This window comes from Miscanthus floridulus, chromosome 19 (assembly GCF_019320115.1).
Source record: "Miscanthus floridulus cultivar M001 chromosome 19, ASM1932011v1, whole genome shotgun sequence".
Lineage (NCBI taxonomy): Eukaryota > Viridiplantae > Streptophyta > Magnoliopsida > Poales > Poaceae > Miscanthus > Miscanthus floridulus.
This window is the reverse complement of record NC_089598.1, coordinates 30,407,817-30,426,702: the sequence shown is the minus strand read 5'-3', so window position 1 is coordinate 30,426,702 and position 18,886 is coordinate 30,407,817. Positions and strand designations below refer to the sequence as shown.

The 18,886-nt window shown below is 43.6% G+C and overlaps 1 long non-coding RNA gene and 1 pseudogene across 1 annotated transcript; one reads left to right on the top strand and one right to left on the bottom strand.

Annotated features, from left to right (window-relative positions):
• Positions 1-570: 570 nt before the first annotated feature.
• On the bottom strand, positions 571-5,849 carry LOC136528567 (uncharacterized). Its single transcript, XR_010777106.1, has 12 exons — positions 5,427-5,849; positions 3,694-5,274; positions 3,111-3,464; positions 2,806-2,992; positions 2,152-2,465; positions 2,039-2,064; positions 1,859-1,940; positions 1,690-1,731; positions 1,480-1,608; positions 1,312-1,401; positions 905-1,103; positions 571-778 (listed from the first exon to the last, which is right to left on the bottom strand). It is a non-coding gene; the product is annotated as an uncharacterized lncRNA (long non-coding RNA).
• A 99-nt stretch (positions 5,850-5,948) lies between these two features.
• Positions 5,949-14,432, top strand: LOC136525814 (galactoside 2-alpha-L-fucosyltransferase-like; annotated as a pseudogene).
• Positions 14,433-18,886: the final 4,454 nt, after the last annotated feature.

The window sequence follows — 18,886 nt, the reverse complement described above, 5'->3', positions numbered from 1 at the left end:
CAAATTAGTCGCTAGTTGTGTAATTAGTTTCGTAATTAGTCTATATTTAATACTCCATACATGTGTCTAAATATTCGATGTGACAGAAATTTTAGTAGAGCACGTATAAACCAAACACCCCAATACTCTGAATCTAGAGTGTGTGGATATTGTTACAGTGATATTCATATGGTAACTAGAGAATGCCCTTTTTTATACACTGCTGCTAACTCAGGCCCTTTTCTACTGCATCTCACTTTTTGATTTGTTAACCAACCTAGTCCGGTTAGCCAATTCTTACAGGGAAACAAAGCCACATGTGCTAAATATGTTTGACTAGACAACAGTGCAAACTAACTTGATCGGACAATCGAGGATGAGGTGGATCAAGTTGGGCTGTTAATGGGCCAATTTTGTGTGTTGAGCTTGAGCTAGGCTAACATGAATTGTACTGCCTATTTGAACAATTATTATTTGTTTCTCAAAATTTTGAACAATTATTTTAGGGAGTTGCTATATTTCAGGTGCCTGAAATATAACAACTTTTCAGGCGATGGCTAACAGCCTTTAGATGTACATCCATTGGTCAGAATCTGTTGTAGTCGTTTCTGTCACCCAGCCACTTATCGGGTTCGCGAATCAACCCGCCAAACATTAACGGGCGCATGATCTGATACCCGCTAACTGAAGTTGGTGCTCATTTGGGCCAAAATGAAACTATCGGCCCAATAAACACACGTACATGCATACACAGAAAATTACAACTCTGCCACTGCACCCTCCAGCATGCCGATCAAATCTGGATCCAGAAAGAGCACGAGAGTGGAGAAAAGGGTGAAAATTAGTAAATAAATGCACAGAAAAAACACCAAAACATGAAGAAGAAGAAAGGATACGAAGATCAGTCAAGGGAAAAGGTCCTAACCTGCAGAATTTTGTATTTTTTGCCTTCATGTCCTTTGTTCTGTAATGCTCTATAATCTGCTATTGGAGATCACATTGACACACAACACTTTGCACAAAATCAGGCATGGCCCCTCCTCTCTCTTGTCACTAAAGTAGGATTAGTATTTCATGATGATTTGTTGAATACACACTCAAGTATAGATAGAAGACATTACGAACTGCGTAACAATGAAAGCATAATCATTTCTACTGAGTAAAGAATGAACCATCTAAATGATGCTGAAAAACTCAGACCACGCATAAGAAAATTGCACATATGTATTAGTGCAACGGTTACTATTTGATAATGCAAACTTGGTTTTGGCGGACACAAATAAAAAAATAGAGAAAAAGGTGAGTTAGCACAATAAATCAGGATCTACTGACAAGCTCACAGCTTCAGATGACATCCTAGTACTTGAGCGTCATGCTTACAAGCTTATCTCATTTGGTAAGCTGACTTCCAAGAAGTACAAGCTGTCAATCACAAAAAACATGAATTAGGATTGTAACAGAATAGTATGTACCGATGTTAAAAGGCGTGTAGAACAATACAAGCTCTACTGTATTAAATATCAAGTTCAGCGCCTTCGCAACCCTATAGGGCCATACTGTAACTGCTCCATTATATGCACTTTAGAAATGCGAATATTGATGACAGGTGTAACTGTTGGCAATTCCTTGCTGTAATTTAAATAGGTCAACAAAGCTAAATTAGTATCTACTTATAGAAAGGCACTCCAAGTAAAGCTCAAGAAGACTTACATAAAGGTTCTCTAATGCATCTGAACTATTCAGGATAGACATCTACATGGGTAATTGAACAGATACCAGACATTAAAGTGAAAGCATGGAGGTCCTGATGCCAAGTACTTCTTTCTAAATATCACAGAAAATTAGAATGGAAGGAATGTGCCATGTCCTTCATTCTGACCTCTGTTGCTCCAGAAATGTAAATTCCTTGGGTTTTACTTTCCTTGATCAGCAGGTCGTCTTTGGACAAGTCAAGAAGGTCCCTGAGATATGAACAGATAAAAATTGATCCTCTCCATAGCAGCACTTTAAACAACATTTCTAGAGAGGAAGTATGAGAAATTCTCTACCAAATACTCACCTCACTTTTTCCAAATATATCTCCACCTGAGACATGGTAAATAACTTATTTTACTATTCAGCTTCAGCAAACCTAACAACTAAGGGGGGAAAACTAGCAATAAAGGGGCGTACCCAGTGCAGAGAGCTCCCGCTCTGTGCGGGGTCTGAGGAAGGGTGTTAGTGGCAAGCCTTACCCTCGCCTGTGCAATGCGAGGAGACCACGACTCGAACCCGGGACCTTCCGGTCACAGGCGGTAAGTCTCTACCGCTTGCACTAGGCCCGCCCTTAGCAATGTGGATTCTAAATCAGCATGAGGCTGGTATGTTACCATTGACAACTTCACAGTCCACGTGCTTCCTGATGATCCTAAACATACAAAAAGCTCATCCACAACTCACTGTACTAGTCCAGTTTTCTGTTCACAGCAATGCAAGATGCTTGGTCCCTATGTTACATTCAAAATTACATAAATGTGTAAGGTCAGGATAGAAGAGACACGATCAGTAATTATTCCATAAATTAAAGCTCAAGGACATTTAATTTACAAAAATTACAAAACAGGAATATGACAATTGCACGTTTCAGATAGTATAAAAACTACATGTTGTTAATGCAATTATACTGTATGTGTATATAAATACAGAATTCAGCTCATGAAAGAATGACAAACTGGAAGACAACCTCACATATGAGAGAACAATTTACATATCTCATACTGCCAGATTCCAAAGGTTCACACAATGAGATAATACAATTTCCAGAAGCACAAAAGAGGTAGAAAGAACCTTAACATGAGCCTCCAGTAGCAGCCATATTTGGATGACACCCTAATTCCTCAACCAAGTACTTGCACACCTCTAGATGGCCCTGGCATGCTGCTCGATCACCATTTCCTATGCCAAGGTTCCTTATGATACCTTACGCACAAATCACAAGAGACAATTTTTTTCTATAGAAGGACAAGGACAAAAACTTGGTGTGAACAGGCACAAATCACAATAAACAGATGAAAATGAGTGTTAGCACAAAACACAAGAAACAATTTTTTTCTATGAAAGGACAAGGACAAAAATGTGGTTTGTGCTAGCACCTTAACAAGATCAAATGATGACCAAACCGAAAAGGTTGCGTCCCTGTACAAATCAGTCAAGCCAAGCTCTCAAAAACTGAAAAAAATAAGATGCCGTTGAAGCTCTATACTGAAACTTTGAAACACATTGCAGCAGAGCTATTGCTGCTATGGATTATAGGAGTTTTAGAAACAGAATAGCTACATGAACTAGGAAAACAAGGCAACAAGAGCTAAGTCACAAGCTGATAACTTACTCTAAAAACTGTCAACTAGCTACAACAGTTTGACTGAACTGCTGTAGAAACCAAATGGATGCCCAAAACAAGAGGAAACTGTCACTGAACAATTATTGCCTATTTTCAGTGAATAAGTCTGCAATTTAGCAAATTAGTAAGATAGCAATTAGTGTGAAATATTCTTACTAAATCTATAATCATCCATTAACCTACAAATAGTTACTGATTTGTTAACAAACAGCCATTGACCACAAGATCATGTTACTTGTAAGATAGACAAGTCAAATAGCAATTTAGCCTTCTAGTTCTAATGTCAACAAAAGTAGCAGTGACTGGCAAATTTAGTTGCAATTTCGCCTTTGCACCTGAGGTAGGGTGAGAGCATAAAGCACTGGTAGGTAATGAGCAAATGCCTGCCACAAGTAATGCCTTCGCACCAATCTGCAACCATATAAACACACAGCCATAACTCGGAAGGTACTTTGCCAAAGGGGCTTTCATCATTGACATACCTGGACAAACTCAAATGCATTAAGACAATTCGGTTACAGATCAAGCAGGAGCATGATTCTTTAAAGCAGTTTGAATGTAAATATTAGTTCTGGAGGTTGAACATCTTAAATTATAAATGAAATATCTGGAGGGCTGCATGGCTCCCACGCACAACTCTTTTTAGTAGCATAGCAAGTTCACGTTCATTCTTGTATGTATTAAACTAGTTGGCAAAGAGACCAAATTTAGACATGACACTGTACTACCAAAATTCTGGGGTTTTTTTGAGGCTCAACAGAGAACCGTACTCTGATGGAAGCTCACTACCATACAAAAAGAAAAATTAAAATTGATCAAGTTATCGAATAACTCACTGTAAATCAGAACTAGTATCTGAATCTGAAATGAACAAAAAAGAATGGAACACACAGTTAAAAGACTGGATATTACACATGCTAAACACCATAATTACAGTAATTTAAGTGTGCAATTTACTACTTATAAATGTGCAATCAAGAAATGGATACTACACACATATTTATTGTACAGTATATGCAGGAGCTGCATTTTCAACCAATTGATTTTCTTTTGAATGACTACATGACAAAAATATATTTAGATAATGGCAAACTGTGGATTAGCAGCTGCTATGAACCTATGAACGATTCACTCAGCAAATCATAATTGGAATTTCCGAAAAACAAGCAAACAAACAAAACAACTATTGTCCAGTATGAGCACGAACTCAGTATTTTATTGCTTACAATTATTTTTAATCTTAGTCTCCTACCAGGAAATAAGTTTATTGGCCTATAGTTAGTTTGTTGCACATAATTTTTCACTCTATACTGATGGCTTCGCCTTATTATTTCTACTCGACTATCTATTTGGTGGCTGCAATATGAAGGCAGAGTGCAACAGATAGTAGGAAATGCACCAGTAGCGTCCAAAGTCAAATTGGATAGCACCCCTAGAATGCCAACAGGGAGAGGAGGAGAGTGACAAGCAGGCAATGACTGGTGTTGGAGAAAAAGACAAGCCATGACAGAATGAGGTGAGTGACAGGTAATGGGTGAATGAAGCATTGAAGCTTGTTCGGGTAACTGAATGAAGCGAAGCTCCCATGTCCTCCAACAAATCCATGGACTGACAGAATGTGGATCCCTCCCATGTCCTTCTACCTTCAGAAAATACTTTCCTGCACCAAACACTAACAGAAACAGAGCTACACTTGAGTCTTGCTTTAAGCTTACCGCTGAGACCTCCTGGTTTGCCCAATCCATGCTCGCGCCCTTGATGCACTATTGTTCCATTTCCCAAATCAATGCGCGCACTGCCACAACCTGGGCTCTAGATTTGCTCAACCCGAAATTGACTCGGAAATTGATTCTGCAGCAGAGGGTGAACTCCTCTCCTTGCTCACAAATCTCATCCTAGGACAACAAAACAAGCTCCTAGCACCCAGAGGGAGAATCACGCACCATATCAGGAAAGGGGATCGAGCAATCGAGCAAATCCACACCACATCAGGAAAGGGGATTGGATAAATAAAGCAACACATGAGGACCACAGAAACGAAGAGGAAGAATAGGGACAAATCACACACCAGAGGTCCCGGCCGCCGTTGTCCTGCATGGCGTGGAGGAGCGTCTGGAGGAGCTCGTTGGCGATGCGGACGCGGGCGTGGAGGCCCACGAGGTCGGCGCGGCCTGCGTGGCGTTGAGCCGCGTGGAGCGCTGCGTAGCCGTCCCAGAGGTGGACAATGGTAGCCGCAGGCTTGCTGTAGCTTCCATAGCGGCGGAGGAGGGAGGGCCCAGCGCCGGAGGAGACGGCAGCGACGGAGACGGCATTGGTGAATAGGAACAGGAGCAGCGTGGCCACCGTGGTGCCGCTACAGCAGTAGCAATGGAGCTGCCTCGCCGGAGCTCCTCGAAGACCACCGACAATGTCAGCGACAAGGACCCGTGGCTCCACCGGAGGAATCGCCGCGCCGCGATGAGCTCGAGGAAATAGCCCCCAATCCTCTTCCCTGGACGTGCTTGAAGGAATACGAACAGTGTCCGAATACGATGGATTAACGGGTAATGGATAGCAGCTGATTGGATAAAAAACCCAATAGATAGCTTCCATGGCGCACAAATCATCAAGCACGATCGACGATCCACACGTCGCCTAAACAAAAGTTGCATTTTAGGCGACTGTAGTATAGGAAAAGTGATTATTTTAATAACTGATGGTTTTCTGACCAATGCTGTACTCCATGTCGCTGCAAACTTTGTCGTGAGTTGCAATGCAAGGCCTTGTTTAGATTGGGGTTAGGAATCAGTATTTGGCACTGTAGCACTTTCGTTTATATTTGACAATTATTGTCCAATCATGGCCTAACTAGGCTCAAAAGATTCGTCTCGTAATTTACAATCAAACTGTGTAATTAGTTATTTTTTTATCTATATTTAATACTCCATGCATGTGTCCAAAGATTTGATGTGATGGAGAGAGAGTGAAAAAACTTGCAATCTAAACAAGGCCCAACTGCAGTGGATGGGGTTCACTACTGAATGATGCATCTGACGATTTTCTTTTGTTGTGTCAATTTCAGGTGATAGATCATACGACAAGCTCCTTGGCGGCCTCTTGGCAGACGGATTCGATGAGAGATCCTGCCATAGCAAGTACCAGTCCGCCATGTACCGTCGCAGGCCTGGCAAACAGCCTTCGGCATACCTCGTCTCCAAGCTTCAGCAGTAGGAAGCCCTACAGAGGTGGTGCGGGCCGGGCACCGTCTCCTACAGCGACGCGCTGGAGCAGCTCAGGTCGGGTAGGAGCGGCGGCGGCGACATCATCGCCTCGCCCGAGTGCAAGTACCTGGTCTCCATCTCGTACCGGGGCCTCGGGAACAGGATCCTCGCCGCTGCGCCGGCGTTCCTGTACGCGCTGCTCACCGAGCGCGTGCTCCTCGTCGACCCCAGCAACGAGATGGGCAAGATGTTCTGCGAGCCCTTCCCGGGCACGACGTGGCTCCTGCCGTCGGCGGGCTTACCACTGGCGAGCTACACCAACTTCAGCATCAGCACGGCCGAGAGCTACGGGAACATGCTGCGGAACAAGGTTCTCAGGACCGGCGGACACCAGCGGCGGCGCAGCAGCGGCTGGTGTTCTTGTTAGAGTAAATAGGCAATCCATAAATAAAACATCAGCATGTCTCTGACGACATATATATACATGTGTATATCACTAACAAACGCTACAGCATACAAGTATGACATATAGATCGATACAGTAAGAACGCAAAGTGTGGTAATCACAGAGTTAAGATCGTACCTAGTGGAGGGTCCCATGCCGAGGGCATCGGAGGTTCCATTCGCACTAGTCGACATAGTGCGTTGCTCGAAGTCGTAGACCATAGTCGACGCAGGAAAGTGTTCGCAGTGTAGTCCCACGAACGATCACCAGGAAGAAGACGGGTTCCATGATCGATCACGAGAAAGAAGACAGGTTCCGCGAGCGATCACCAGGAAGAAGACGTCGGACGAGCAGTCGTGGAATCGCTGCTCAAAAACCTAATCACCGCACACCCCGTGCAAGGTTCGTAGGTGGATGAGGGTTCCGGAGGCACCTGCTCTCCCGCTACTCCATGCGGCTGAGATGTGGTCTCTCGGAAGCGAAACGGAAGAATTGGACTGACGGAGGACTTTAGATTTATGGCTGCGATGGGGGAGACGGTAACTGGCGCAATCAGTTCGTCTCCATCATAAAGGAGAGAAACTCCTGTGATTATGTGAATTAAGTGGCAAAACCTGGCCACGCCCGCTCGCTCGCCGCCCGCCTGCCTGCAAAACCTGGCCACGCCCGCTCGCTCGCCGCTTGCCTGTCTGCCACGCCCAAGCCCGGGCCCGGCCCGGCCGATGGCGGCAGCGGCACATGCGTGGCACTCCTTTGTCCTTTTCTCAGGTTCTCAATTAAGATGGATAATTTTCAACCAAATAAGCTGAGTTAACATTCAGTCAAAAATTCCATACGGTATTAAACCATACAACGCTTAATGTTACGTACCATAGAGTTTTATTTGATTTATTAAATATTATACGGGCCAAGCCCATAATATTTTCAACAATCCCCACCAAACTCTAGGGTTTGTAATAAAATTGTCTCAGAACCATATTTCTTTTATATACCAGTGTTTCGATAGAGACTGTTAAGTTGAACATTCATCTAGAGCAATAGTTTCACTCAGTCACAACTGAACAATGGACTAAGCCTTGAATTAATAGTTTTGTGTGAGATAAATGACACTAAAGTCCTTAGCTGATACTAGGCTGCAAAATGCATCCCCTCTGTTTGAAGCATATAAGTCATACTCCAGTGCCTTTCATGAATATTTAGAGATCACCCAAATCTCATAGACTGTGACCAGCAGTCTGACTCATATAGGTATGTTCCTCAAAAGATGTTATGTAGGACATCTTTGCTTTAGCAAGCCACTTGGAACACATTAAGGTAAAAACCAACCTGACTTACAGAAAGAAAAGATATGCATCAGAAATGAGTCTTACTAAAGATCTTTCCTCACAATTTACTACTACCTTGTTTCACCATCCTACTTCACGGGATCTCCGATCATATAGAACAGGTTACCACTATAGTAAATTGCATGTGGGTCTCAAACCCATCTCTCTCGATGTACTTTCTATCACATTGCGTGACAGACCCTTAGTGAACTGATTTGCCAAATTATTAGACGTGTGAACATAGTCCAACGCTATTACTCCAGAGTTTCTCAAATTTTTGATAGATTTTAGTTGTCTCTTAACATGCCTTGTGGACTTCATGTTATCCTTAGAACTGTCGACCTTCATAATCACAGTCTGGTTATCACAGTTCATAGAAATAGTCGGTATGGGTTTTTCAACAACCGATAAATCCATAAGGAGAACACGAAGCCACTCGGCCTCAGATCCAGCGGTGTCTAATGATGTGAGTTCTGCTTCTATTGTAGACTTCGTTAAGATAGTCTGCTTGCAAGACTTCCAGGAAACAACACCACCTCCAAGCGAAAACACATATCCACTTGTGGCATAAAGCTCATCAACATCAGAAATCCAGTTGGCATCAGCCTTCTAGCATCTTCGGATGTCCGGTATAATGAATACCATAGCTCATAGTGCCTTTTAGATAGCGCATCACTCTCTCAAGAGCACGCTAGTGATCATCTCCTGGGTTTGACACAAACCGGCTCAGCTTGCACACAGCAAATGAGATGTCAGGCCTTGTTGCACTTGCAAGATACACGAGCGAACTAATAATCTGGGAATATCTCAATTGATCCCTTGCTATTCTCTGATTTTCCTCAATAACACACTAGGGTCATAAGGTGTAGGAGCAGGTTCACAGTCACTAAACCCAAAGCGACTTAGCACATTTTTCACATAGTGGGATTGTAACAGAGTTACCCCACCATAACCTTCTCTCAGAAGCTTGATATTAAGAATAAGATCAGCCTCTCCCAAATCTTTCATTTCAAAATTATTAGATAAAAATTACTTCACCTCCTCAATTACTTTGAGGCTAGATCCAAAGATCAGTATGTCATCAACATATGAGCACAAAATAACTCCTTCACCCCCACCATACCGATAATACACATATTTGTCAGCTTCATTCACAATAAAGCCAGCAGATGTTAAAGTTCTATCGAACTTCTCATGCCCACTGCTTAGGAGCTTGTTTTAGGCCATATAATGACTTTAATAATTTACACACCTTGCTTTCTTGACCATTTGCTACAAACGTATACGGCCGATCCATATAGATCTCCTCCTCTAACTCTCCGTTTAGGAAAGTTGTCTTAACGTCCATTTGATGAACGATATGACCATAAGAGGCTGCCAGGGAAAGCAAAACTCGAATTGTAGTCAATCGGGCAACCGGTGAATAAGTATCAAAGAAATCCTCACCTTCTTTTTGAGTATAACCCTTGACCACAAGTCTTGCCTTGTACTTCTCGGTAGTACCATCAGGCCTAAGCTTTTTCCTAAACACCCATTTGCACCCTATAGGCTTACACCCATAGGGACGATCAACTATTTCCCAAGTTCCATTAGACATAATGGGATCCATCTCACTCCGTACTGCTTCCTTCCACAAGTTAGCATCAGGAGAGGAATATGCCTCTTCAAGGGTCGTTGGTGTGTCATCCACAAGGTACATAATATAGTCATCACCAAAAGACTTTACAGTCCTCTGTCTCTTACTTTTTCTAGTGACTATAGTGTCATCCTCCTCAAGATTTTGCATATAGGGTTCCTCAATTTGTTCTATCGGAGTAAAAGTTTCATGATCATGGAGAATTATAAATTCATGACCAGTCGTTCTAGGTGCATTTTTCATAGGAAATTCATTCTAAAAAATATAGCATCTCTAGATTCCATGATTGTATCAACAGTCATCTCAGGGACACTAGAATTTATAATTAAAAATCTATAACCCACGCTGTGGATAGCATAACAAAAAAAACACAATCAACAATCTTTGGTCCAAGCTTTCACTTTTTGTTTATTGGCACATTCACCTTTGCCAAACAACCCCAAGTTCGCAGATAAGAGAGATTTAATCTCTTCTTCTCCCATTCCTCGAATGGTGTAATTTCTTTGTTCTTTGTGGGCACCATATTCAGGACATGACACGCTGTCAATATAGCCTCACCCCACCATTCCCTAGATAGTCCTGCAGTCTCTAACATGGCATTAACCAAATCAGTTAGAGTGTAGTTCTTTCTCTCTGCAATCCCATTAGACTATGGTGAGTATGGTGGCGTCCTCTCATGAATAATTTCATGCATCGCGCAAAACTTAGAAAATTCATTTGAGAAATATTCTCCCCCACGATCGGACCGCAAACGCTTGATTTTCTTCTCAAGTTGATTTTCTACCTTAGCTTTATAGACTTTAAAATAATGCAACGCTTCATCTTTAGTTTTCAATAAATACACATAGCAAAATCTAGTACAATCATCTATAAATGTCATGAAGTATCGTTTATCGCCTTTAGTGAATTCACCATTCATTTCGCATAAATCAGAATGAACGAGTTCTAATGGTGCCACCTCGCCTCAGCAGCCTTGTGAGGTTTGCGCGGTTGCTTTGATTGCACACACACCTGACACTTAGAATCTTTGACTAAGTTAAATTTCGGGATTAAATTCAGATTTGCAAGCCGCGTGAGACAACCAAAATTAATGTGACAAAGTCATGAATACCATATATTCGACTCATCCAAAATATTAACATTGTTCACTACTTTATTACACACATCATCAAGCAAAGATAAGCGGAACAAACCTCCACAATCATAACATTTTCCAATAAATGTTTCATGTCTCGACACAATACACTTATTGGACTCAAGCACAATTTTAAAGCCATCGCGACACATTTGAGAATCGCTAACAAGATTCTTCTTAATAGAGGGGACATGCTGCATGTTCTTTAATAGCACCGTCTTTCCCAAAGTAAACTTTAAAATGACCGTACCAGCACCAAGAACACGCGCATGCGAACCGTTTCCCATCAGCAAGGCTCCAATCCTGCTGGCCTAATAGGAAGTAAACAAAGAAACATCAGCACACACATGAATATTAGCACCACTATCCATCCACCACTCAGGTGAAAGACAAACTGAAAGAACAAAAGGTAAAGAATTACTATACCCAGATGTTCCTCCTCCAGTCTCGCTAATCACCACGTTTGCTATTTCTTTTCTTGCTTATATTTGCGGTCTGGGCACGCACTTGCCCAATGCTCATCACTCCCGCAAACAAAGAAACCTCTACCTTTCTTGTTGTTTTTCTTCTTAAACTGATCAGTTTGCTTAGGCTTTGTATTGTTGTTCTTTTGCATGTTCTTCTTCTTTTTATTACAGGATGCAAATGAGTTTTTCTTCTGCACCATATTGGCAGCGGAAGACTCAACTCCTTTTTCATAGTTGTCTTTTGCTCTCGCCCTCTCCTCAACATCAAGAGATCCAACAAATTCAGCCACGCTAAACTCTTGTCTCTTGTGTTTTATAGAAGTAGCAAAATCCCTCTAATAAGGTGGCAGCTTAGCGATTATACCGCTGGCCACAAACTTGTCAGGCAACAGACATGGAAAATGTTCTAGTTCCTTTGCTAGCGCCTGTATCTCATGAGCCTGTTCCACTACAGAACGGTTTTTAACTATTTTGTAGTTATACGGCTGCTCCATAAGGTACAGCTCACTACCAGCATCAGAAACTCCAAACTTTGCCTCAAGAGCATCCCATAACTCTTTGCCTGATGTGCAAGATATGTAGTTTTTCTCATAGTTAGAATGAAGTGCACTAATCACGGCGTCTCAAAACAGGTTATCGGCAGCCAAGAACTTTTGCTCCTCCTTAGGAGTAAATTGTTTAGGCTTCCCCTGTGTGGCGTGATAGCAGTTCATAGCAGTTAACCACAAAACCATCTTGGCACGCCATATCATGAAATTCTTGCCATCAAAATTATTTGGCTTCAAAGCAGCAGCAAAACCACTAACAGAAAATTGCCTAACATTAGGTTTTTGGATTGTTAGAGAAATAGGCATTTTTATGGTCAATTTAATCCAGAAATAAAACATAAGCAGGTTTGTGACGACATATATGTGCATGTATATATCACTAACAAATGCTACAGCATGCAAGTATGACATTCAGATCGATATAGTAAGAACGCAAAGTGTGGTAATCACAGAGTTAAGATTGTACCCAGCGGAGGGTCCTATGTTGAGGGCATCAGAGACACCATTCGCACTAGTCGACATAGTGCGTTGCTCGAAGTCATAGACCATAGTCGCTGCAGGAAGGTGTTCGTAGTGCAGTCCCATGAACGATCACCAGGAAGGCGATCGATCACCAGAAAGAAGACAGGTTCCATGAGTGATCACCACGAAGAAGATGTCGGACGAGCAATCATGGAATCGCTCCCCAAAAACCTAATCGCCGCACACCCCGTGCAAGGTTCGTAGGCGGACGAGGGTTCTAGAGGTACCTACTCTCCCGCTACTCCGTGCGCGTAGAGGTACGGGATGGGGAAACCCAAAGGGCAGCAGAGATGTGGTCTCTCAGAAGCGAAGCGGAAGAATTGGACTGACGGATGACTTCAGATTTATGGCTACGACGGGGAGGGAGAAAGGCAGCGGAGGAACCTAGGAGACGGAGATATGAAGAGACGGTAATTGACGCAATCAGTTTGCCTCCACCATAAAGGAGAGAACCTCCCATAATTATGTGGATTAAGTGGCAAAACCTGGCCACGCCCACTGGCGCAATCAGTTCGCCTCCACCATAAAGAAGAGAATCTCCCGTGATTATGTGGATTAAGTGGCAAAACCTAGCCACGCCCGCCCGTTCACCGCACGCCTGCCTCGCCTCGCCACGGCTGAGGCCGCGCCCACGCCCATGGCCCGGCCTGGCCCGGCCCAACCAGCGGCGGCGGCGGCACGCGCGCGTGTAGCACTCCTTTGTCCTTTTCTCAGCTTCTCAATTAAGATGGATAATTTCCAACCAAATAAGCTGAGTTAACGTTCAGTCAAAATCCCATACGGTATTAAACCATACAACGCTTAATGTTATATACCATAGAGTTTTATTTAATTTATTAAATATTATGCGGGCCAAGCCCATAACATATCCAATAGTTCTCATATGTCCACCTCCACCACGACGCCACCGAGCAGGATAGGTTCTTCTTCTGTGATGATGACCAGAGGGTGCTCCGGAACATCCTATGGCTGGTGATGAGGATGGACTGCTACATCGTGCCAGGCTGTTCCTGGTCATGGGGTTCTAGGAGGAGCTCAGCAGGCTATTCCTGGAGCCGGACACGGTGTTCCACCATGTCGGCCGATACCTGTTCCACCCGAACAACCACGTCTAGGGCCTCGTCACGTGCTACTATGACACCTACCTCACGACGGCGCAGCAGCAGATGGACATCCAGGTGCGCGTCTTCGGCACCCAGCCCAACTCGCTGGAGCTCCTTGAGTAGATCACCAAGTGCACGCAGAAGGAGAAGCTGCTCCTAGAACTACCCACCATGGCAGAGGCAGAGCCCCTGGTGCTGGAACCTACCCGAAAAACTAAAGTCGTCCTCGTCACCTCTTCGAAGTCCCGGTACTACGAGAAGCTCAAGGGCATGTACTGGGAGCACGCGGTAGCCACCAGCGGCGATGGCGAGGCGGTGAGCACGCACCAGCCGAGCCATGAGGAGTTCCAACATTTTGGCGCCAAGTCACACGACGCTAAGGTGTGGGCCGAGATATACCTGCTGAGCCTGATGGATGTGCTGGTGACCACGATGTGGTCGACGTTCGGGTATGTCATGTAGGGGCTCAGCAGCATGAGGCCGTGGGTGATGTACAGGCCGGACAACGACACCCACGTGCCGGATTCGCTGTGTGGAGGGGACTTATCAATGGAGCCGTGCTTCCACGCGCCGCCGCGGTATGACTACAGGCTAAAGCGGGGGGGGGGGGGGGGCGACACTGAAATGATTATGGCTCAGGTCCAGCACTGCAATGACACGAGTTGGGGTTTGAAGATTGTTCATTGTAGCTAATACAGGCTGATTTTTTTATTTTTTTAGTTTTTTTTAAATGTTTTCACAAATATGCTCCTGGAGGTAAGATTTCAAAATATGGACCCTTAGTTGGCGCCATCGTTGCTGGCACCGAGCTTACACTTCTCAGCGCCAGTGTTGATGGCGCTGAGCTCTTGGGCTCGAAGCAGACATGGCGATCACATGGCAGGCTGCTTAGTGCCAGTAACCCTGGCGCCAAGCTCGGCGCCATAGTTCCTGGCGCCAAGCTCGGCGCCGTAGTTCCTAGCGCCGAGCTCAGCGCCGTAGATCTTAGCACCGAGATTGGCGTCATGATCTATGGCGCTGAGGTGGTGTTTTAACCCTGGCCCCAACATTCCTGCCCGAGCCTTCTTCCTCTTCTTTCTCCTCCCTCTTGGGTTTTCTTCTCTCCCCACTTCGTCCTACCTCACGAATTGTCATATTGGACCTTGGAAACTTTGATTTGATCCGTAGATCTTCGAGAGCAAGGTATCCTCGCTGCCCTCCTAGTTTTTTTTGCATCAATTTGGTATATATTAGTCAAATTTTTGAACCTAAGAATCGTCATTACTTAGGGTTTCATGCAATTTTTAATATTTGTATTTTACCTAGGTAACCGCAGCGCATGTTGTTATGTTATGGGTTTATTGTTGTGCATAATATTAGAAACCCTAGGTTTAGGATTTAATGTTAATTGCTTTTGGTTCTTAGAACAAAATTGGTTGTATTGTAGTTATGGTTCTCATTGACATTAATTTGTGATGTTTTGATTTTTGTTTGTTAAATTACATCCATTTTGTTAGATGCAAGAAATGTATCGGGAGGAGTTTTGGTGAAAACGGGGTCGTCCTTGAGAATTATACCCCGACACGTCTAGCAAAGATGCCCCCGTCCCACCTAACCTCCCTATCCCTAACTGTGACTGTGGTTTCCCAACCCACGTGTTTCAATAGAAACATCCGAACACAGCGACGCATTGCTTCTACATATGCAGTCGTTTTAATGTAAGAAATTGTTTTCACTATCTTTTTTTCTTTATTTGTGTAAGTATACTACTAATATTTTGTTGGAATATTGTTGTGTAGGACCATGAGAGGTGCTTTTTCTTTCAGTGGATCGACGGTGCAGACAAGTTTGACCCTAGGTACCTCTTTTTCGACGATTGGTTTAGAGGGAGACATCCACATGAGCACTTCAAGCAGTGGGTTTTACCCCCTAACCCCCACCAATGACAGCTAAGGAGAAGCACCTAGCCACAGTTAGACGATTCGAGGAACCTCCTCTGTGCGAATGCGAAGATCGAGCTGTAATAAACCCTGAGAATACGTTGGAGTTTGTGTGTTCGAACAAACACGAAGTAAGTGGAAAGTGTATCTGTTTAAATGTTTAGCTCTATGTGTGCGTGTACTAATGTCTCCTCTTTTAGGTGTACGGATTTGCGAAGTGTTGTTTCAAGGAGTGGCTCTATGGTCCTAAGAATCAATGGTCGGAGCCATCAAAGGCAAAGGAAAAGAAGAAAAAAGGTTAATTTACAAAGCACCTCCAGTCAAGTGTGAATGTGGTGTTAAATCCAACTACGGTCTAGTCCCTTTAGAGCTTGGAATAGGCCATTATTGCGGCCATATGGTTGACTATGATGATGTTGGTTATTTTTGTGGTAAACATGAAATCGTATTTTGTTTCTTTTACTAAGACATATATGATATAATTTTTTGTTTGAACAGAGCACTAGGAAATGCAGATGGGAATGTTATGATGGTTAAGCTAAGCTCTTGGATAAACTAAAGGGGAGGCAAGTAATTGCACGAAAGAGGGGATATGGACCTGACTACGTCAACCTATTCGTTAAACATCACAAAGACAAGATGCGTGAGTTTGCTAGACAGCGCGGTATTCGTAACCCGATCGATGTTGGGCTTGACAAATGGGGATTGGAGAGACGGAAGGTGTTAGAGGAGGAGAGAGCAAGGAAGGAGGCAAGGAGGAGACAAGAGTACAGATGCAGGTCTTGAACGAGCAAGTTGTTGCATTATGTGCCAGTGAGTGCTTCAAAGCCATTTTTTTCGTTGCCTGATTTTAAATGTAATATAATCGCGTTGCTAACTGATTGCATTTTATATATGAAGGAATTGGATGCAACGAGGACCATGATGGAGAGGTGGCTCATGCAAGGTATGAGGAAAAGAAGTTTGATGAGCACAGAATGCGAGCTGGTCGCACCGTTCAATCATCGATTGTGTTGTCTGATGAGGGGGAGGAGGATGAGGACGACACTACCAGACTGAGTGAGCTCATCGCTCTAGCAGAGGTGGACTTGCAGGCGGAGGAGGCTAAGGATCACACTAGCAGACTGAGTGAGCTCAGCACTCTAGCAGAGGCAGGCTTGCAGGCGGAGGAGGCCGAGGACGACACTGGCAGACTGAGCGAGCTCATCGCTCTAGCAGAGGCAGGCTTGCAGGCGGAGGAGGATGACGACACGTTCTTCACTCAGGCTACAGGGGCCGTAGATGAAGTGGAGGCCGCATACTATAGGCGATAGACAGGTCCGAGCAATGCAGGTGAGCCTAGCCACAACAATAAGGTTGTTGTAGAGGACTAGTACTTGGATGATGAGTTGCTTACTCAGTATGTTTTAGACTGACGATTTGAAAGTGCATTTGCCCCCTATGTCTACTATCGGCACGTACTTCTAGTATTATTATGTTATTTAATGTGGCATAGTATTGGACTTTTCGTTATATGGTTGTTTTCATTATTTGTGGTCATAATATTCAGCTTAATATTACTGACGTAGTGAAATTTGATCACGTGTTGCAAACAAAACCTAACGAAGTAGGGCATTATATAATTCAACACACAAAACACATGAAATGGCATGTGAGAACATGTACCAAACTAGGGTATAGAGTTCCTTTGACTAAACCTAACATACCTTAGGTAATTAAACCAAACAACAAACATGTAGATGTGGCATGTGAATAAGATAAAGTCATCCTAGTAGTGTGGCCACATAGCAAATTGTGTTGCACCTTCTCCATAGTAGCCTCCCATTGTTGGTGGTGATGGTGGCGGGGGTGATGGGGGAGGCCCCTTGTTCTTGTAGTTAGGGCAGGTGCAATATGGATCATTGCAGAGTGCCTCCTATGAATTGGCACCATTGTTGTTGTCGTCCTGTTAGTCGTCCTTGTAACCGCTGCTAACTTCCCTTTCTTGATCGAAGATATGGTCCTGCAGGTAGTAGATGTACTCCGCATGCGGATAAATAGGTCGATGATCGACCCACCTAGTGAACCCACAGTTTTCTTTGGCCAAGGACAACTACAATAAGTATGTCATGTAAGTTGTATAGAAGAGGAACATATTGAAGAAATAAATAGTAATAGCAATTACCCATGCTCGTGGGCATTTGAAGAAACGACGACCTCCATCTATTCCTTCGGTGAACATATGCACTAGGCAGTCCTCACCATGCATGCATTTTGGCCACTCTTCTTTCTGTTCATCGTATCCTCTCAGTGGTGCCTCTTTGGTGAAATCTCTTTTTCTCTCAACTGGGAACCTCTCATAAAGAGCTTCCTTAAAGAAATCGGGACCAAGAGAACCCTCCCACACAATGGTAGTTCCCTTTCCCTTTTCTCTCCCTCTGGATGACCCTCTAGATATTGGTACTGCAACAAAAGAAAATACTAAGGAGTGTTCTTCTTCCTTGTTGTGTATGTGAATGAGAGGAAGTGAGGGGTTATTTATAGGTTGAGAGGAGGAATGGAGGCCTCTCAATGTGCCATGTCAGCGATCCGTGTGCCTCTTCACCTTAGCCCTTGGATCAAATAGTCATAAGATGGATAGTGGAGATGGAGTGGAGTTGTGCTTCCTTGCATGTCAGTACTATGTAAGTGAAGTGATAAATCGCTGTTGTCATCGTACTCCTTGTCCTTGTAACTGAAAAGTCTATTTTCATTGTCTGAAAAGCCTAGATTCGTTCACTGTTACTTCAAAAGCCTAGATTCATCTGTAAAGCGTCTATATGATACGATTGGACTATACATGTTCTAATGAATTTATATTTAATCTGTGTACTACATTTGTGCCTTTTTAGCAGTGTAGTATGATTAATGATTCACAGAAAAAATTCGCAAGAGTTTCCCTTATTTCAGGAGCATCCACAGTTATAAACAGAGACATCATTATATAATCCAAATATTTAATCATCCAAAGAGCACAATGCAACCACAATGAACATCACAATCAACATAACATGTCCTACATAGTCCAAATAGTCCACAATGTCCATACAGTCCCAAGTAGTTATAGGAAAGTAAATACAAAATGTATAATAGTACATACTAACATCTACCACAACCCACACTGCCTCCTAGTCTTACCCTTACCCTTGTGACCGAGAGTGCTCGTACCTGGAGTGTAAGGGTCAGGTGGACGGCGTCGCCTAGTGCCTG